Source organism: Bos mutus, chromosome 1 (assembly GCF_027580195.1).
Source record: "Bos mutus isolate GX-2022 chromosome 1, NWIPB_WYAK_1.1, whole genome shotgun sequence".
NCBI lineage: Eukaryota > Metazoa > Chordata > Mammalia > Artiodactyla > Bovidae > Bos > Bos mutus.
Window position 1 is genome coordinate 96,061,201 of NC_091617.1, and position 22,163 is coordinate 96,083,363.

At 40.2% G+C, this 22,163-nt stretch overlaps 1 long non-coding RNA gene and 1 other non-coding gene across 2 annotated transcripts in view; one reads left to right on the forward strand and one right to left on the reverse strand.

Annotated features, from left to right (window-relative positions):
- Window positions 1-22,163, reverse strand: part of LOC138988498 (uncharacterized) — a 28,970-nt gene that overhangs the window by 3,400 nt on the left and 3,407 nt on the right. Inside the window, exon 2 of the long non-coding RNA XR_011464748.1 lies at window positions 1,087-1,301. This is a non-coding gene — a long non-coding RNA (uncharacterized lncRNA). The remainder of the gene's footprint in view (window positions 1-1,086; window positions 1,302-22,163) is intronic.
- On the forward strand, window positions 5,521-5,593 carry TRNAK-CUU (transfer RNA lysine (anticodon CUU)). Its single transcript has one exon. It is a non-coding gene; the product is annotated as a tRNA-Lys (tRNA).

A 22,163-nucleotide genomic window follows, 5' to 3' on the forward strand; every position in this document is an offset into this window, starting at 1 on the left:
TTTGCCTTGTTAAAGCTATGACCTGAAAAGTTAGTTCAACTTGCTGAGTGATCTGTTTACTCAAGTCAAACAGGACTCCTAAGAAAGTGAGTCTCCTTTTACCAACATGGAATCTTCCAACAAGAATCATGGGATGGTAGAATTAACTAGCTGGGAGTTACTTTGGCTTCTCAAACTCTGATAAACATAAAAATTAGGCCTGGGGTTTTGTTAAAATGCACATTCTGATATAAAATGTCTGATGCTGCTGGTCTCCCTGAGAGCAGCTTGAAGAGCAAAAAATCTAAGCCTCGTTTTACAAATGAACTCCAAAGTATGGAAATGGCAATGATTTGTATCATTGTTCCAATGTTTTCCATTCTTAATCATAACATGAATTTGAAACAAGGACTGGTTTCTGGCGGATGAGGAAAAGATAATTAACTTCACAAAATTCTTAGTTTTTATTTCTTTTCTCTTTGTTTTCCATGATCTAATCACATGCTAAAATGTTGTCTGGATTCATTGTTATTAGAGAATCACTATAATCTACACATAATCTATTCTTATCATAATCCATTAACAGGCTCACTGTGTCCCAGTAGGTGCAAGACCATGTTCTGAATATCCTATCATTCTGTTCAGCCACCTTTTCTATTTTACCTCTGTCAAACAATTCCAGGTGAGATGGTTATGTTCTGCAACACTGTTCAACATGAGGCTAGATTATTCCATCTTCTTCCTCTACCTAGTAACTGGAAAGCAAGCTTGCGATAAGAGAAACAGGATCTCTTTCTCTACTCTCTTTTTTCTTTTTTTCTTCCTCTTTTCATTTTCGGCCATGCCGCATGAGGCACAGGATCTTCGTCCCCCTACCAAGGATTGAAGCCCGTGCCCACTGCAGTGGAAGCCTTAACCACTGGAGCTCCAGGGAAGTCCCTCTTTCTCTACTTTCTGACTCAGTGATTTAAAAACTACAGCTCAAAGTTCCCTTGAGGGATAGCTTAATTTACTGGGTTCTCAGGAGAATTCTACAAATCTTCTTTATCCTTTTAGCAGGATTTTAAAACTTTCAATAGTAATATTAAGAAATAGTTAAATATGTACCTTGAAAGTGAAAGCTAGTCACGCAGGCATGTCCAACTCTTTGTGATCCCATGGACTGCAGCCTGCCAGGCTCATCTGTCCATAGAGTTCTCCAGGCAAGAACATTGGAGTGGGTAGCCATTCCTTTCTCCATGGGATCTTCCTGACCCAGGGATTGAACCCAGGTCTCCCTTGTTGCAGGCAGATTCTTTACTGTCTGAGCCACCAGGGAAGCCCTGAAATATGTATGTGTACTAATTATTAGTTCTCTGGTATCTCCATTCCTTTATAAAAACAAGTAGAGGGTCACTAGCAATTGTCCACAGGAAAGAAGGTACTTATCACTTTGAGCCTCTCACCCTGAGCCTCTAGGGAAAAACAGAATGAAACTTTAAACCTAATAGCTTCTTATTTTAAAAATGAATTATATAAAAACACAAATAATATCAGGAAACATCTATTGTATGTCCACTAGGTACAAAGCTCTAAATGTCATATAATAAATGTAAATGCAAATTTTGCCCCTGGCTCTAGCTACGGTACTCTCCTTAGGAAGTTCACACACAAACCTGTGACAAATAACAATTCAAGATTACATAAAAATCCAAAGCAATAGGGCAGTACAAAACAAATTGCTAATTTGTGGAAGAGCAAATAATAGCTATAGAATTCAGAGAAAGGAGTGATTATGCCCAACTAAGGTGGAAAAAAATTTTTTTTAAATCTCTGATAGCAGTTATCTGAGAAGATAAGACTGGTATGAAACAGAGGTAGTTGTCTTTCATTGGGAGAGGACTTTATCAAGGCCTAACTGAAAAAATGCTTTATCGAGGACTAACTGAAAAAAATCCTTTGTTAAGCTGTAAAGTCATAATGTAATTTCAAAGAGACCTGGGATCCTCTGGCAAATTAACATGAGATAGGCCACAGGCCTTTTAGTCTTTTAAGCTCTGCATTTCCTGGAAAATGGAAAATGAGAGGGTTCATGATCTCTGTACAGAATTCTTGTATAGTATAGTCTGTATAGTCCATGGGGTCGCAAAGAATCGACACGACTGAGCGACTTTCACTTCACTTCATGATCTCCGAGTCCCATTCCAGTCTAAGACTGTAAGATTCTGGGACCCCTTGGAAACTTCTGGGACCCCTGAAAAACTTACTAGACTGTGACATCATGTATTGACATAAAACTTTCCCAGCACCTAACAAAGTCTATGGGACTTGGTATTTGGAAGTTGACGGTAGGATTCTCAAATCAGCTTTTCATTCATTGAACATGTTTGCTTAGGGTTTACTAGGTCATGGTCCCCTCTGAGACATGCAGGTAGGAATGCAAAAAATCTTGCCCTCAAGGAGCTCACCTTAACAAATATGTGTCAATATTTACTTAAAAACACATATTCTCTGTCATCTCTTCCACTCCTGTAAATCTATTTTATTTCAAAATAAAAATTTAGAAAGTGTAAACCAAAAAAACAAACAAAATTCCACACATGACAACCTGCTCCAGGATTCTTGCCTGGAAAATTCCATGAACAGAGGAGCCTGGTGGTCCATTGCGTTGCAAAGAGTCGGATATGACCACATACACATTCAGATGTATAAGTAACTCTCATAACTAAAAAAGACAATTCAGTTTCTCTTTGTGAGCAAAGAGTTCCCCACAACTCAGTAGGGAAAATAATAGTTTTGAGGGGTAGGGGGTTGGAGTTAATTTGTTTTAACAGATGATGCTGAAAAAATTGAATATCTATACATGAAAGAATGAAGTTGGACTTGTATCTAAACCATTTAGAAAACTTAGCTCAAAATAGATCAAAGATTTACGTATAAGAACTAAAATTATAAAACTCTTAGAAAGAAACACAGTAGTAAATCTTTGTGACCTTAGATTAGGTAAGGGATTCTTAGATTGTCACCAAAACTACAACTAGCAAAAGAAAAGGTAAATTGAACTTCATCAAAATTAAAAATGCTGGTATTTCTTAAGGATACATCCAGAAAGTGAAAAGTCTTCTCACAGAATGGGAGATATTTGCAAATCAGATGTCTGATAAGGCAGTGCAGTGGTAAACAATTTGCCTGCTAATGCAGGAGACTCAAGAGGTTTGACCCCTGGCTGGGGAAGATCTCCTGGAGTAGGAAATGACAACCCACTCCAGTATTCTTGCCTGGAAAATTCCATGAACAGAGGAACCTGGTGGTCCATCCCATTACAAAGAGTCAGATACGACCACACACACATTCAGATATGTAAGTAACTCTTATAACTAAAAATACAATTCAGTTTCTCTTTGTGAGCAAAGAATTTAAATACATTTCTGCAAAGAAGACATAAAAATGGCCATAAAAACCATGAAAAATATTTATTATTAGTCATTAGGGAAGGGCAGCTCAATCACTTCATACTTACTAGGTTGATGGTAATCAAAAGACAGATGATAACAAGTGTTGGAGAGAATGTGCAGAAATTGGCACCTTCATACGTTGCTGGTGGGAATGCAAAGAAGTGCAACTTTGGAAAACAGTTTGACATTTTCTCAAGATGTTAAACATAAAGTTACCATAAGATCCGGCAATTCCTTTGCTAGTTATATAACTAAGAGAACTTGGTTATAACCATAAAAACATATGTCTACACAAAAACTAGTTCACAAATGTTCATATAAGCATTATTCAGAGTAGCTAAATTGTGAAATCAGACCAAATGTCCATTATAGTTGAAGAATGGATAAACAAAACGTGGTACATCCCTAAAACAGTTGCAAAAGAGTCTGACATAATTTACAATTAAACAACAGCAATAAAAAGGAATGAAGTACTGAGACACCTGACAATGTGGATAAACCTTGAAAACACTAAGCTATGCAAAAAGAGGCCAGACACAAAAGGCTACATATTGTATGCTTCCATTTATGTTAAATGTCCAGAACAGACCAATCTATATAGACAGGAAGAGATTAATGGTTGCTAGAAGTTGGAGGAAATGGGAAATGGGCAATGATTGCTTAATGGTCTTGGAGTTTCTTCTGGGGTGAGGAAAATGTCCTGGAATTACAGACTAGTGATGATTACATGACATTGTGAACATACACTTTGTTATATGCTTTAAACAGATGAATTTTATGTGAATTATATCTTAATTAAAAGCAAATACCTGCTAAGTATTATTAGAGGGGCTTTCCCAATGGCTCAGCAGATAAAAAATCCACCTGCATTGCAGGAGACACGGATTTGATCCCTGGGTCAGGAAGATGCCCTGGAGGAAGGCATGGCAACCCACTCCAGTATTCTTACCAGGAAAATCCCATGGACAGAGGAACTTGGCAGGCTGCAGTCCATGGTGCTGCAAAGAGTTGGACACAACTGAAGCGACTGAGCACAGCACATACAAGTATAATTAGAGGATTATAAATAGACTACTGTGAGAGTCTTGGGGAGGCTGCGAAGCCCAAAGGAAGAAAAGGTTGAGCAGAATCTGAAGAAGAATGCTGATGACTACAGTAGGTGGAGAGGGTCAGCACGGAAGAGGCCAGAGTAAGTATCTCACAGGTGGACTTCAGTTCCAAAGCTAATCCTGCCACTTAATAGCAGTATGACCTTAGACAGGTACTTAATCCCACTAAAATGTGTATCCTCATCAGCAAAATGGAGTATAATACCTGCTTCATGGGTTTGTTGTACAAATTAGGTATGTACAGCAAACCCATATATACAGTGCTTGCTGTATGTAAGCACTCAGTAGGGAAGTTGGTCCTCTATATCTTCAGGTTCTGAATCCACAGATTCAACCAACTATAGATATTTTATATATATATATATATATATATATATATATATATATATATATATTAGCTAAGCTAAGTCACTTCAGTTGTATCCGACTCTGTGCGACCCCATAGATGGCAGCCCACCAGGCTCCCCCATCCCTGGGATTCTCCAGACAAGAACACTGGAGTGGGTTGCCATTTCCTTCTCCAATGCATGAAAGGGAAAAGTGAAAGTGAAGTCGCTCAGTCGTGTCTGACTCTTCGCGACCCCACGGACTACAGCCTACCAGGCTCCTCCGCCCATGGGATTTTCCAGGCAAGAGTACTGGAGTAAGTGCCATTACCTTCTCCGATATATATATATATATATATATATAGAGAGAGAGAGAGAGAGAGAGAGAGAGAGTGTGTTCCAAAAACCAAAACTTGAATTTGCTGTGCTCTGGCAGCTATTTCATAGCATTTACACTGTCTTTACAACTATTTACATAACATTTACATTGCATTAGGTATTATAAGTAATCTAGACATGATTTAAACTATACAGAATGATGCACATAGGTTATATGGAAATATTACACCATTTTATAGAATGAGGATCCACAGGTTTTGGTATTCAAGAGGGTGCTAGAAGCTATCCCCCATGGATACTGAGCAACAACTATATTTAATAAGTGTAGGGAATTCCCTAGTGGTCCAGTGGTTAGGAATCCACACTCTTATTGTGGACGACCCAGGTTCAATTCCTGGCTGGGGAGCTAAAATCCCAGAAGCCACGCATTGTGGCAGAACAAAACAAAAAACCAAAAAACCCCAACCAACCAAACCAAAAATCCCCCAAAACACAAGTGAAGCCTTCTCTTTCTTTCTTCAACCTCCCCTTATTTCTTTTTTAGGTGGATTAATGTTGAGTGTCATGGTAGGGCAGTGAAAAGGCCTAGCTTGAGTCTGACTGTCAGAAAATTTAATGAGGCTTAAATATAAAGGCAGTTGGAAGCAGAGGAAGGTGTTTCAGAGTCCGAAAATAAAGATTCTGCAAGCCAAGAAAGGTACTTTGGATTTAGTCCTGGGATTTAGTCTTTTTTTTTTTTTTTTACAGAAAAACCTATTTATTTGGATGCTTTATTATTTTTTTACTTTCACTTTCATAACTTACTTTATTATTTTTTTTAATTTAATTTTATTTTTTAACTTTACAATATTGTATTGGTTTTGCCATATATCGAAATGAATCTGCCACAGGCATACATGCGTTCCCCATCCCAAACCCTCCTCCCTCCCTGGGATTTAGTCTTAAATCACCTGAAATTTTAGGGAGAAAAGGAATGTGAAGACAAGATGCAAGCAGAGGGAAGAATGGCTCAGAAGAGACAAAAATAGTACCTCTGGGACCTCAGGAAAGGACACAGATTTTTAATTTCATTAAGTAAAACCAATGTCTATATCTTAGAGGCACTTGATGTGGTCTATTTGCCAGAAATGATTTTCTAATGATTATTCCATGACTTCCTCTTTTAATTGCTTGATTCAGGAAGCATTTTGATAAAAGTGAAGTTGCTCAGTCATGTCCGACACTTTGCGGCCCAATGGACTGTAGCCTACCAGGCTTCTCCATCCGTGGGATATTCCAGGCAAGAGCACCGGAATGGGTTGCCATTTCCTTCTCCATCAAATCCAAGTCTCTCACATTGCAGGGAGACGCTTTATCCTCTGAGCCACCAGGGAAGCCCTAAAGTGAAAGTGAAGTTGCTCAATGCTTCCCTGGTGGCTCAGTAAGTAAAGAATCCGCCTGGCAATGAGGGAGACCTGGGTTCATTCCCTGGGTTGGGAAGATCCCCTGGAGAAGGAAATGGTAATCCACTTCAGTATTCCTGCCTGGAGAATCCCATGGACAGAGGAGCCTGGCAGGCTATGCAAAGAATCAGACATGACTTAGCGACTAAACCACCACCAGCACCAAACCTTAGCTGATTCCAGCAAAAGAAGGTGCTTGTTTATTGTAGGGAGCAGTGCCACACCAGTCTAAGCAATCCATGGCAAAATTGAAAGCCGTTATATAACTTGCTCTGTGTTTATTTCCCTTTCAGAGATTAAATGAGAACAAATTTAACCTAACTGACTTCAAAATCTTATGAAAATAAGTAAACGTTTCAAAGCTGTTTGAAGTACTCTCCATCAATGGAGAGTATCTTTTAAATCCAAAATTTCATTCTGTGTAATAACTAAACAGTGAATTTTTATTCTTTTCCTGAATGAATTTTTAGTGTTCCCCCTCTAATCACAACTTTGAATATTTCTACAACAGCAACAAAAAACCTGAATTCTTATTCTGAAAAAAGTCCTTGCAGTATACTGCAGTAAGAGTGAAACTCAAACATTATATGGTGCCTTGCAGTTATAAAACACTTTGAAAAATATAACCACATTTAGATTAATCTATTTCTCCCAATAAATTCATCTGGTAAATATTACTGTCATCCCTGTTGTAGGGATGATGAGCTTGGTGTTCAGGGAGGTTAAATGAATTGGCTAAGAGCATCCAACTAGAAATGGGAAGGGTCACTGAATAAACTCAGTTTCTTAACTCCTAATTTCAGACTCTGCCCATCTTCCTGCATTAAACTTTACAAAAAATTCACACACACAGATGTGGTTATATATTTCATCTGGAAATTTTAATTGGGAAATGAACAGTCATAATATCTAAATTAGGTTAGAAGTGTATTAATTATGGTTTTTATTTTGTATATTTTATGATGCTTTGCTATCTTGGTGGCCTTAGTGATGAAGGGGAGGATTTCCCTCCCAGGGCTTTGATCTCTGGAAATTATCCTAGAGCTAGCAAACAACTTCCCCTGTGAACGTGCCTTTCCTCTGGAAACCATCCAACCCAAAACCCATATCCCCCAAATCCTCCTTTATTTCTCATATATGAAGCCAATATCTCCCCTGTTCCAAATCACCCCCGGGCTAGGTACTGGAAAATTAGAGACCACCCCTATAGAGCAGAGCCTGCCAAAACTATTTTAACTATCCAATCCCAAATTCACTCAGACTTTTGTACACTGTCCCACCCATTTGTTCCTGCAGAAACCAAAATAAAGTCTCTGGGCTATGCTTTCTCTTTCACTCCTTCTGCCTCCAGACCGACTCTGGTGCTTCCCCATGTGGCCCTGCACGGTGCGGCATGCCGCCTGCTCTTGAACACTGTAAATAATAAACTCTTCTTTTAAAAGCAATTGTCCTTGTGTCTGTCACCTTACCATATTTGATTAAAACAAATCCCAGGTAGGAATCCAGACAAGTACAATTGAAAAATGTAGGGAGCTAGGGGCACTAACTCTTGGGCTATTGAAAATCTGTGTATAACTTTACAGTTGGCTTCTGTATCCACATCCACAGATTTAACCAACTGTATACCATGCAAGAACTGTAATACGCATTTACTGAAAAAAAGAATCCGTGTATAAGTGGACCTGCATAGTTCAAGCTCATGATGTTCAAAGGCCAACTGTATGGTATTGTTTCTTAACTAAGAATAAAGAAAGAACTGAAGAAAAAGAGAAAACAATGCTCTATCCATCATGGATAGGAAATGAAAGAACAAATACACTTTTTTTCAGTGTGTTACTTATATGTTTATTTCAATATATTTATTGAGAGCTCACTACATGCCTGGCATTGTGCAAGGCACTGAATATACAGTAATGAACAAAACAGGTTTGTTCCCTGTCCTTGTAAGACTCAATTTAGAGGAAAAAAGTAGGCCCCCCCCAAAAAAGTAAACAAACATACAATTACAAACTGTGGTACTTGCTTCAAGGGAAATAAATATTGTGTAGTGGGAAGAACCCTATAAATTGATCTGGAAAAATCTATCCAAGGAAATGACATTTATGCAGAGGATTAAAGGGAAACAAGGAACTAGCTTTGCAAAGTATGGGAAAGAACATTCCAGGATTGTATGGAAGGTCGTGAGCTAAGCAAAGTTTGGCATCTTTGAGGAACTGGAAGAAGTCATGTACACTGATGTGGCAGGATATACTGCTAAGTGCAGAAGAGCATATATAATCCAATACCATTTTTGACAAGAGACATATACATATATGCATGTCAGGACAAAGAAAATTAAGAAGAATATAAAATAGGCTGTAAATAATGATTATTTTTGGAAAGAGTGGATTTCAGTGGATTTTCACTTTCTTTCTATTTCATATATATTTCTGCACTATTTAGATTTTTGGAAATTTTGTATTCATGATTTGATACTGCAACCATGAAATTAAAAGACGCTTACTCCTTGGAAGGAAAGTTATGACCAACCTAGATAACATATTCAAAAGCAGAGACATTACTTTGCCAACAAAGATCTGTCTAGTCAAGGCTATGGTTTTTCCAGTGGTCATGTATGGATGTGAGAGTTGGACTGTGAAGAAGGCTGAGAGCCGAAGAATTGATGCTTTTGAACTGTGGTGTTGGAGAAGACTCTTGAGAGTCCCTTGGACTGCAAGGAGATCCAACCAGTCCATTCTGAAGGAGATCAGCCCTGGGATTTCTTTGGAAGGAATGATGCTAAAGCTGAAACTCCAGTACTTTGGCCAACTCATGCGAAGAGTTGACTCATTGGAAAAGACTCTGATGCTGGGACGGATTGGGGGCAGGAGGAGAAGGGGACAGAGGATGAGATGTCTGGATGGCATCACTGACTCAATGGACGTGAGTCTGAGTGAACTCCGGAGCATCAGAGACTTTTCCAATGAGTCAACTCTTTGCATGAGGTGGCCAAAGTACTGGAGTTTCAGCTTTAGCATCATTCCTTCCAAAGAAATCCCAGGGCTGATCTCCTTCAGAATGGACTGGTTGGATCTCCTTGCAGTCCAAGGGACTCTCAAGAGTCTTCTCCAACTCCACAGTTCAAAAGCATCAATTCTTTGGCTCTCAGCTTTCTTCACAGTCCAACTCTCACATCCATACATGACCACTGGAAAAAACATAGCCTTGATTAGACGGACCTTTGTTGGCAAAGTAATGTCTCTGCTTTTGAATATGCTATGTTGGTCATAACTTTTCTTCCAAGGAGTGAGCGTCTTTTAATTTCATGCCTGCAGTCACCATCTGCAGTGATTTTGGAGCCCAAAGAAATAAAGTCTGACACTGTTTCCACTGTTTCCCCATCTATTTCCCATGAAGTGATGGGACTAGGTGCCATGATCTTAGTTTTCTGAACGTTGAGCTTTAAGTCAACTTTTTCACTCTCCTCTTTCACTTTCATCAAGAGGCTTTTGAGTTCCTCTTCACTTTCTGCCATAAGGGTGGTGTCATCTGCATATCTGAGGTTATTGATATTTCTCCCAGCAATCTTGATTCCATCTTGTGCTTCTTCCAGTCCAGCATTTCTCATGATGTACTCTGCATAGAAGTTAAATAAGCAGGGTGACAATATACAGCCTTGACATACTCCTTTTCCTATTTGGAACCAGTCTGTTGTTCCATTTCCAGTTCTAACTGATGAGTCCTGACCTGCATATAGGTTTCTCAAGAGGCCAGTCAGGTGGTCTGGTATACCCGTCTCTTTCAGAATTTTCCACAGTTTGTTGTGATCCACCCAGTCAAAGGCTTTGGCATAGTCAATAAAGCAGAAATAGATGTTTTTCTGGAACTCTCTTGCTTTTTCGATGATCCAGTGGATGTTGGCAATTTGATCTCTGGTTCCTCTGCCTTTTCTAAAACAGTAGTAGATATAACGGTCATCTGAGTTAAATTCACCCATTCCAATCCATTTTGGTTCACTGATTCCTAGAATGTCGACATTCACTCTTGGCATCTCCTGTTTGACTACTTCCAATTTGCCTTGATTCATGGACCTGACATTCCAGGTTCCTATGCAATATTGCTCTTTACAGCATCGGACCTTGCTTCTATCACCAGTCACATCCACAACTGGGTATTGTTTTTGCTTTGGCTCCATCCCTTCATTCTTTCTGGAGTTATTTCTCCACTGATCTCCAGTAGCATATTGGGCACCTACCGACCTGGGAAGATCCTCTTTCAGCATTCTATCATTTTGCCTTTTCATACTGTTCATGGGGTTCTCAAGGCAAGAATACTGAAGTGGTTTGCCATTCCCTTCTCCAGTGGACCACATTCTGTCAGACCTCTCCACCATGACTCCACCGTTTTCAGTGGCCCCACAGGGCATGGCTTAGTTTCATTGAGTTAGACCAGGGTGTGGTCCATGTGATTAGATTGACTAGTTTTCTGTGATTATGCTTGCAGTGTATCTGCCCTCTGATGCCCTCTCGAAACACTTACTGTCTTATTTGGGTTTCTCTTACCTTGGACGTGGGGTATCTCTTCACGGCTGCTCCAGCAAAGCAAAGCTGCTGCTCCTTACCTTGGACGAGGGGTATCTCCTCACCGCTGCCCCTCCTGACCTTGAACGTGGAGTGGCTCCTCTTGGCCCTCCTGCACCTGCGCAGCCACCATTCCTTTGTCTCCTTAGGTAGGTTTATTCCTAGATACTTAATTATTTTTGTTGCAGTGGTGAATGGGATTGATTCCTTAATTTCTCTTTCTGATTTTCATTGTTAGTACATAGAAATGCAAGTGATTTCTGTGTATTGATTTTGTATCCTGTGACTTTGCTAAATTCACTGATTAGCTCTATCTAGTAATTTTCTGATACTATCTTTAAGGTTTTCTATTTAGAGTATCATGTCATCTGCAAACAGTAAGAGCTTTACTACTTCTTTTCCCATCTGGATTCCTTTTATTTCTTTTTCTTCTCTGATTGCTGTAGCTAGGACTTCCAAAACTATGTTGAATAATAGTGGTGAAAGTGGACACCCTTGTCTTGTTCCTGATCTAAGGGGGAATGCTTTCAGTTTTTCACCATTGAGAATAATGTTTGCTGTAGGCTTATTTTATATGACCTTTACTATGTTGAGGAAGGTTCCTTCTATGCCCATTTTTGAAGCATTTTAACCATAAATGGGTGCTGAATTTTGTCAAAGGCTTTTTCTGTATCTGTTGAGTTGTCATTGGAGAAGGCAATGGCACCCCACTCCAGTACTCTTGCCTGGAGAATCTCATGAATGGAGGAGCCTGGTAGTCTGCAGTCCATGGGGTCACTAAGAGTCAGACATGACTGAGTGATTTCACTTTCACTTTTCACTTTCATAAATTGAAGAAGGAAATGGCAACCCACTCCAGTGTTCTTGCCTGGAGAATCCCAGGAAGAGGGGAGCCTGGTTGGCTTCCGTCTATGGGGTCGCAGAGAGTCGGACATGACTGAAGCGACTTAGCAGCAGCAGCAGCAGCAGCAGCACTGAATGGTCGTCATATGGTTTTTATCTTTCAATTTGTTACTATGGTCTATCACATTGATTGACTTGCATATATTGAAGAATCCTTGCATTCCTGTAATAAACCCAACTTGATCATAGTGTATGAGCTTTTTGATGTGTTCCTGAATTCTGTTTGCTAAAATTTTGTTGAGGATTTTTGCATCTATGTTCATCAGTGATATTGGCCTGTAGTTTTCTTTTTCTGTGTTGTCTTTGGTTTTGGTATCAGGGTGATGGTGGCCTCATAGAATGAGTTTGGAAGTGTTCCTTCCTCTGCAATTTTTTTGAAAGAGTTTTAGAAGGATATGCATTAACTCTTCTCTAAATATTTGATAGAATTCTGTGAAGCTATCTGGTCCTGAGCTTTTCTTTTTGGGGAGATTTTTGATCACAGCTTCAATTTTATGCTTGTAATTGGGTTGTTCATAATTTCTATTTCTTCCTGGTTTAGTCTTGGAAGATTGAACTTTTCTCAGAATCTGTCCATTCCTCCCAGGTTATCCATTTTATTACCACATAGTTGTTCATAATAGTCTCTTATAATCCTTTGTATTTCTGCATTGTCTGTTGTAACCTCTACTTTTTCAGTTCTAATTTTGTTGATTTGATTCTTCTCTCTTTTGTTCTTGATGAGTCTGGCTAAAGGTTTGTCCATTTTGTTTATCTTCTCAAAGAACCAGCTTTTAGTTTTATTCATCTTTACTATTGTTTCATTTCTTTTTCAGTTATTTCTGCTTGGATCTTTATGATTTCTTTCCTTCTACTAATTTTGGGGTCTTTTGTTCTTCTTTTTCAGTTGTTTTAGGTGTAAAGTTAGGTTGTCTATTTGATGTTTTTCTTGTTTCTTGAGGTAGGGTTGTATTGCTATAAACTTCCCTCTTAGAACTGCTTTTGCTGCATCCCATAGGTTTTGAGTTGTCATGTTTTCATTTTCATTTGTTTCTAGAAATATTTTGATTTCCCTTTTGATTTCTTCAGTAACCTGTTGGTTATTTAGAAAAATATTATTTAATCTCCATGTGTTTGTGTTTTTTACAGTTTTTTTTGTTGTTGTAATTGATATCTAGTCTCATAGCATAGTGGTTGGAGAAGATGCTTGATATGATTTCAATTTTCTTCAATTTACTGAGGTTTGATTTATGACCCAAGATTTTGGTCTATCTTGGAGAATGTTCCATGTGCACTTGAGAAGAAAGTGTATTCTTCTGCATTTGGATGGAATGTCCTGAAGATATCAAAGAGATCCATCTCATCTAATGTATCATTTAATACTTGTGTTTCCTTATTAATTTTCTGTTTTGATGATCTGGCCATTACTGTGGGGTGTTAAAGTCTCCTCCTATTATTGTGTTACTGTCAATTTCTCCTTTTATGTCTGTTAGTGTTTGTCTTATATATTGAGGTGCTCCTATGTTGGGTGCATAGATATTTACAATTGTTATCTCTTCCTCTTGGATTGACCCCTTGATTATTATGTAGTGTCCTTCCTTATCTCTTATAATCTTTAAGGTCTATTTTGTCTGATATAAAGATTGCTGCTACTACTACTACTACTACTAAGTCGCTTCAGTCGTGTCCGACTCTGTGCAACCCCATAGACGGCAGCCCACCAGGCTCCCCTATCCCTGGGATTCTCCAGGCAAGAACAGCTGAAAGATCAGCTGTTAAGTGTATGGGGTTTCCTTTGTATGCTACTTGTTGCTTCTCCCTTGCTGCTTCTAATATTGTTTCTTTGTGTTTAGTCTTTGCTAGTTTGATTAGTATATGTCTTGGTGTGTTTCTCCTTGGGTTTATCCTGTATGGTACTCTTTGTGCCTCTTGGACTTGATTGACTATTTCCTTCTCCATGTTGGGGAAATTTTCAACTATAATCTCTTCAAAAATTTTCTCATACCCTTTCTTTTTCTTTTCTTCTTCTGGGACCTGTATAATTTGAATGTTGGTGCATTTGATATTGTCCCAGAGGTCTCTGAGACTATCCTCAGTTCTTTTCATTCTTTTTATTCTGCTCTTCAAAAGTTATTTCCACCATTTTATCTTTCAGCTCACTGATTCATTCTTCTGCTTCAGATATTCTGCTATTGATTCCTTCTAGAGTTTTTAAAATTTCAGTAATTGTGTTGTTTGTCTCTGTATGTTTATTCTTTAATTGTCTTAGGTCTTTGTTAATTGATTCTTGCATTTTCTCCATTTTGTTTTCAAGATTTTTTTTATCATCTTTACTATCATTATTCTGAATTCTTTTTCAGGTAGTTTGCCTATTTCCTCTTCATTTACTTGGATTTCTGTGTTTCTAGTTTGTTCCTTCATTTGTATACTATTTCTCTTCCTTTTCATTATTTTTTTAACTAATTGTGTTTGAGGTCTCCTTTTCCCAGGCTTCAAGGTTGAATTCTTTCTTCCTTTTGGTTTCTGCCTTCCTAAGGTTGGTCCAGTGGTTTGTGTAAGCTTTGTTTTGTGTGTGTGTGTGTGTGTGTGTGTGTGTGTGTAAGCTTCGAATAGGGTGAGATTTGTGCTGAGTTTTTGTTTGTTTGTTTTTCCTCTGATAGGCAAGGCTAAGTGAGCTGGTAATCCTGTCTGCTGAAGACTGGGTTTGTATTTTTGTTTCCTTCATTGTTTACATGAGGCATCCTACACAGGGTGATACTGGTGGTTGGGTGATGCCAGGTCTTGTATTCAAATGGTTTCTTTTGTGTGAGTTCTATTTGATATTCCCTAGGGTTAGTTCGCTGGTAGTCTAAGGTCTTGGAGTAAGTGCTCCCACTCCAAAGGCTCAGGGCTTGATCTCTTATAGCTCTGTGGGTGAGAAATACAGGTCTCATTGTACCTCCAGTACAGGTCTCATTGGCTAAAAACACCATGTCAGCAGTTCTGTGTTCCTTTCTGAAGGCTCTCTGTCTTTAAAGACAGTGATGTTACACATCTATGATCCTGCCTCTCTAGCCTGCTCCAATAAAGGCTATATTTTGAAGAGGGAGCTGATGGCATTGCCAGAGGTCACACAGCTAGTTAGTGGCAAAATCAGGATTCAAATCTAAGTTTGTCTAACTCTACCACTCTACTTATAAAAACTCTTTCAAGCTGCCACAATGCTAATACAGCATAAAAGCTGGAAAAGAATGGAAATGAAAGTCAATAGCTGCTTCAAATACATATCAAGTACCTACATGCTTCAAGTAAGGCTTTTTGGCACAAGGTAGGCAACTCCAGGACTGGGTGGATAGGAGACCAGAGTTCAAATTCTGCTATTACCATGGATTCTTCCCCCATGGGGCATGTGACAGCGAATGTCCCTTCAAGCTTTAAAGGTCCCTGTCTCTATGATTTATCATCTAGGTAAATATAGAGGACCAGGAACAGTGTCCAGAGAAGGCAATGGCATCCCACTCCAGTTCTCTTGCCTGGAAAATCCCATGGACGGAGGAGCCCGGTAGGCTGCAGTCCATGGGGTCGCTAAGAGTCAGACACGACTGAGCGACTTCACTTTCACTTTTCCCTTTCATGCATTGGAGAAGGAAATGGCAACCCACTCCAGTGTTCTTGCCTGGAGAATCCCAGGGATGGGAAGCCTGGTGGACTGCCGTTTATGGGGTCACACAGAGTCGGACACGACTGAAGTGACTTAGCAGCAGCAGCAGCAGGAACAGAGGTATACAAGATTGATAGCATTGATTAACACACCAATTATTGTAAGAATAGATGAAAGGTGGCAGGACTAGACTCTTTTCTCAGTTTCAATACTATTTGCTTTATTCACTAAAGTATTTGGTTTTAGGATGTTATTTTCCAGGAAAAGCAAGAACAAGTCCATACAGTGTGCCGTTCCAGTCTACTAGAATGTAGGATGTACTAGAATTTTAGGCTTTATTCATGCAAATATTGAAGCATTCAGTCCCACAACAAGTATTTAAAACCTACTGAGTATTTAGGCAAGACCAGGTGAAGGAAGATCTTGATAAAAATTTCAAAAAGTAAAAGAGGGACTTCCCTGGTGGTCCAATGATTAAGAATTCAAGTGCCAATGCAAGGGACATGGGTTCGATTCCTGGTCCAGGCAGATTCTTCATGCCACAGGGCAACAAAGCATGTGTGTTACAATTATTGAGCCTGCATGCTCTAGAGATCATGCTCTGCAAGAAGAGAAGCCATGGCAATAAGCCCACACTCCCACAGAGAGTAGGGCCTGCTCACCACAACTAGAGAAAGCCTGTACACAACAACAGAGACACAGAGCAGGAACAAATAAATAAAAAAACTTTTTAAAAGAGGACTTTTTTAGACTTTACATTTGGGTTTTTAAGACTGTATGACAATCTTGAAGGTGTTGTTCCTCTTTTTTTCACATTATAAAACTAAAACCTTCAGTACTTTACATTCAGATCTGTTGCTGCTGCATCACTTCAGTCGTGTCTGACTCTGTGTTGACCCCATAGACAGCAGCCCACCAGGCTCCTCCGTCCATGGGATTTTCTAGGCAAAATTACTGGAGTGGGGTGCCATTGTCTTCTCCGATTCAGGTCTGTACCAGTATTCAAATCTGAGTCAGTCCATCTTCTGTGTCATATTAGGAAAGCAATCATAGTGTAGTTGGGGTGTTGGACAATGTATATGCCATATTAACTACTGAGAAAGGGCCCAGCACAAGGTGATCAGTGATTTAGAACATAGGTCAGCATTCTTTTTCTGCCAAGTGAACCATTGTAGTGTCTATTGCAATTGCTCACCTCTGCCCTTGCAATGCAAAAGTTGCTGTAGACAGTACATAAATGAATGAGCATTGCTGTGTTCCAATAAGGCCTTATTTATGGATACTGAAACACAAATTTCACATAATTCTCACTTGTCACAAAACATTATTCTTCCTTTCATATTTTTTTTCTATTGTTAGAAAACATAAAAACCATTCTTAGCTTGACAGCTATACAAAAACAAGCAGCAGGTTGGGTTTGGCCCATGGGCTTGTGTTAGTCAGTCGGGGCTGCTATGATAAATACCATAGTCTGAGCGGTTTAAACAACAAAGAATTCTTTCTCACAGTTCCAGAGAGCGGGAAGTCCAGGTTCAAGGTGCTGGCAGGTTCAATGTGGTGTCTGGTGAGAAACTTCTTCCTGGTTTGCAGACAATGGCCACCTTGTTGCTGTATCCTCACGTGGTGGAAAGAGATTATCTCTCTCATCTTTCTTCTTCCAAGAGCACTAAATCCCATTTATAGAGGTTCAACTCTGATGACCTACTTACCTCCCAAAGTCTCCAAATGCTATCACACTGGGGGTTATGGCTTCAACGTTTGAATGTTGGGGGAACACAAGTATTCAGTCTATAGCAATTTGTGAGAGGAGCTCCAACATTCCTGAAGTGGTCAGTGATTGCTCTTCTCTGTAGGCCAGTGGGACCTGCAGCCACTGAACAGAGAAACCTAAATGAAATAGTAGTAATTGGATCCTAGCATAGCAGGGGCCAAGTGGCAGCACACCACTGCCAAAGACAAAGATGGGCATGGTCACCGTGGCGGACAGCAGAATCAAAGCAGCAAGCAGAACGGTCTGGCTTGCGCGGACCTAAGTCATTGGCTAGTTGATCATGGTATTCCTAGAAGTGAAATAGACAGAAAACCCACTAAATTCCTACTGAAACAGTATCAACAGAAAAGTTCTAGGTCAAGTAAAGAGAAGTCTAACCTGAATCATAAAAAGAGAGTCATATCCCTTCCAACATTTCCCAGACTTGAGACAGTTTACAGACCTCAGAATCCCTCAGGTAAAGGGGAGGCCATATCCCCCAGAGAAATGACACTGGTACACCATCAAAATGTATACAGAAAATCTTTCTCCAGACTTCACCAAAGGGACTTCAAATCTTTTTAGTAGGGAAACTGTGCACTGAGAAAAAATAAAATAATCAGACCGTTTGGGAACTAATGGACACTGGCTCTGAACTGAATTCCAGGAGATCAAACATCACTGTGGTACACTGTCTTGGAAGGGGCTTATGGAAGTCAGGTGATGGATTGAGTTTTATCTCAAGTCTGTCTCACAGTGGGGACACTGGGTCCCCAAGCCCATTCTGTGATTATCCTCCAGTCCCGGAATTAATAATTAGAATAGATACACTGAGCACCTCACAGAGTCCCCACGTTGGTTCCCTGACCTGCGGAATGAGGGCTAGTATGGTGGGAAAGATCAAGTGGAAACCTCTAGAAATGCTTCTACTTAGGAAAATAGTAAACCAAAAGCAACACTGAATTCCTGGAGGAACTGCAGAGATAAGTGCCACCACATTTCCATTCAAAAAGGCCTGTTTGGCCTGTGCAGAAGGCAGACGGATTTTGGAGAATGACAGTGGATTATTGTAAGCTAAACCAGGTGGTAACTCCAATTGCAGCCGCTCTGCCAGATGTGGTTTTATTGGTTGAGCAAATTAATACATCCCCTGGTACCTGGTGCAGCTATCAATCTGACAAATGTTTTTTCCTTTGATATCTGTTAGCAAAGACCACCAGAAGCAGTTTGTTTTCAGCTGGAAAGGCCAGCAGTACATCTTCACAGCCCTACATCAGGGCTAAATCAATTCTCCAGCCTGTGTCATAACTAGCTTGCAAGAATCTTTAAAAAATTAATTAATTATTTATTTATTTAGCTGTGCCGGGTCTTGTTGCCAGGATCTTCTATCTTTATTGCAGCATGTGGGATCTAGTTCCCTGACTGGGATCAAACCTGGACCCCCCGTGTTGGGAGCACAGAATATTAACCACTGGATGACCAGGGAAGTCTTGAGCCCACAGTTCATAAGAATCTTGATCACCTTTGTCTTTCACATCATATCACATTGGTCTTTTACATTGATGACACCATGCTGATTGGATGTGGTGAGCAAAAAGTAGCAACAACTCTAGACTTTTTGGTAAGACATTTGTGTGTCAGGGGGTGGAAAATAAATCTGACAAAAATTCAGTGACATTTCTTTTATGTCAGTGAAATTTCTAGGAGGTCCAGTGGTGTGGACCATGTTGAGATATCCCTTCTAAAGTGAAGAATAAAATGTTGCATCTGCTCCCCACCCTTACCCCTCTGTGGCTCAGAGGTAAAGAATCCATCTGCAAGGCAGGAGCCGCAGGGGACATGGTACAATCCCTGGGAAGATCCCTTGGAGGAGGGCATGGCAACCCACTCCAGTCTTCTTGCCTGGAGAATCCGATGGACAGAAGAGCCTGGAGGGCTATAGTCCATGGGATTGCTAAGAGTTAGACATAACTGAAGCAAGCCTTCAGCAGGCCCTATGGGTAAATCATAGCAAGCGATTAGGATTTTGGAACAAAGCTCTATCATCCTCTGCAGATAGCTGCCCTTTTGAGAAACAGCTCTTGGCCTGCTCCTTGACCTTTGTTGTTGGTTCAGTTGCTGAGTGGTGTCCGAATCTTTGTGACCCCATGAACTACAGCATACCAGGCTTCTCTGTCCTTCACTATCTCCCAGAGTTGGCTAAAACTTATGTCCATTGAGTCAGTGATGCCATCCAACCATTTCATCCTCTGTCTCCCCCTTCTCCTCCTGCCTTCAATCTTTCCTAGCATCAGGATCTTTTCTAATGAGTCAGCTCTTCACATCAGGTGGCCAAAGTATTGGAGCTTCAGCTTTAGCATCACTCTTTCCAATGAATATTCAGGGTTGATTTTCTTTAGGATTGACTGGCTTGATCTCCCTGCTATCCAAGGGACTCTCAAGAGTCTTCTCCAGCACCACAGTTCGAGAGTTTAAATTCTTCGGGGTTCAGCCTTGTTATGGTCCAACTCTTACATCCATACATGACTACTGGAAAAACCATGGCTTTGACTATACAGACCTTTGCTGGCAAAGTGATGTCTCTGCTTTTTAACATGCTGTCTATGTTTGTCATAGGTAGTCTTCCAAGGAGCAAGCGTCTGTTAATTTCGTGGCTGCAGTCACCATCCACAGTGATTTTGGAACCCAAGAAAATGAAATCTGACACTGTGTCTACATTTTCCCCATCTATTTGCCATGAAGTGATAGGACCGGAGGCCATGATCTTAGTTTTTTTAACATTGAGTTCTAAGCCAGCTTTTTCAGTCTCCTTTTTCATCTCCATCAAGAAGCTCTTTATTTTCTCTTCATTTTATGCCATTAAAGTGGAATCATCTGCACGTCTAAGGTTATTGATATTTCTCCCAGCAATCTAGATTCCGGCTTGTGATTCATCCAGCCCGGTATTTTGCACGATGTGCTCTGCATATAAGTTAAATAAGCAGGGTGACAATATATAACCTTGATATACTCCTTTCCCAGTTTTGAACCAGTCTGTTGTTCCATGTCTGGTTCTAATTGTTGCTTCTTGTCCTGCATACAGGTTTCTCAGGAGGTAGGAAGATGGTCTGGTATTCCCATCTCTTTAAGAATATTCCACAGTTTGTTGTGATCCACACAGTCAAAGGCTTTGGCATAGTCAATGAAGCAGAAGGAAATGTTTTTCTGGAATTTCCTTGCTTTTTCTATGATCCAGCATATGTCGGCAATTTGATCTTTGGTTCCTCTGTCTTTTTTAAATCTAGTTTGTACATCTGGAAGTTCTCAGTTCACATACTGCTGAAACCTGGTTTGAAGAATTTATTTGACCTTAGTGAGACTGATCGCTTAATTATGGGTCACCAAATTACCATGGAATTTGAGCTGCCCATTATGAACTGAGTATCATCTGGTCTATCAAGCCGTAAAGCTGAATGTGCATAGCAATATCCTACCCATCAAATGGAGTGGATTATACATGTTAGTGAGACAGGCTGGGACTTGGGACCCTTTGCTGCAGTGCTGCAATGCTCGTACTTGGACACACATCTCCTCAAGCCACAAAACACAAAGAAACTGTATGGGACTAAAAATAACTGTGTGCACATTAAGATAAATTGTGGACCAAAAGATACAAAGAGACGAAAAAACCTGATTGCCACACTTTTGAAGAGCCTGGAGCAATAACAGGGTGTCGGAAGAAAAATCACACCCTTGTACACAACACCACCTAAGGGATAGGCAAACCACCTAAGCCCTTGACCCTTGAACACACCCCTGATGCTGCTGCTCTTGTTCTGTATAAGGAACAAGCTTGCCCCCCTCACTGGGAGCAAGCAAGCAAGGGAATCTGTTGTTTGTTCTCACTTCCCCCTGCTGCAGCAGGGGCCCCAATAAAGCCTCACCTGACTTTCTTGTCTGGCCTCTAGTCAATTTCTATTGATTGAGGAAGGCCAAGAACCCCAGTCAGTAACAACAGGGCTGAACAGGTGTTGAAGCCACAAGTGAGTTACATGAAGTGGGCCGAATTCCCATGGTCCCCAGTCTTGCTCCTCTGCCTTCTCTCTCCACCATGTAAGGATACAGTGAGAAGGTGGCTGCCTGTAAACCAGGAAGAGGGACCTCACCAGATACTGAATCTGCTTGCACCTTGATCCTGGACTTCCCAGTCTCCAGGACTGTGGGAAAAAAAGTTCATTTAAGCCATCCAGTGCATGGTCTCTGTCATAACAGCCCAAACTAAGACAGAAATAGTAGTTTGCCAATGCTCGATCTAGTGTTCAGACCAGCACTGTCCAAAAGAACTTTCTGTAATGATAGAAATGTTTTATATTTGCATGGTACCATACAGTTGCCACTAGCCACATATATCTATTGCACTTGATGTGTTACTAGTACAACTAAGGAACCAAAATTTTAATCTATCCCTCCTTTTCATTCCTGGAGCCTTTTACCATTTCTCTAGGGATTAATAGAGTTTTCCAATTAGTTTCCAGGTCTCCGGTTTCACTTACCTCCAAAGCATCCTTGCTAGAGGGATTTTTCTAAAATTATATAGGATGCTAGCACTTCTCCAAAGCAACACTTCCTGGAAACTTTAGAAAGTTTCAAGTTCTATTAGCATGACATAAATCTTTTCCATAAGAAATCACCAAGAGGTAAAACACCTTCCTCTGTTTCATCAG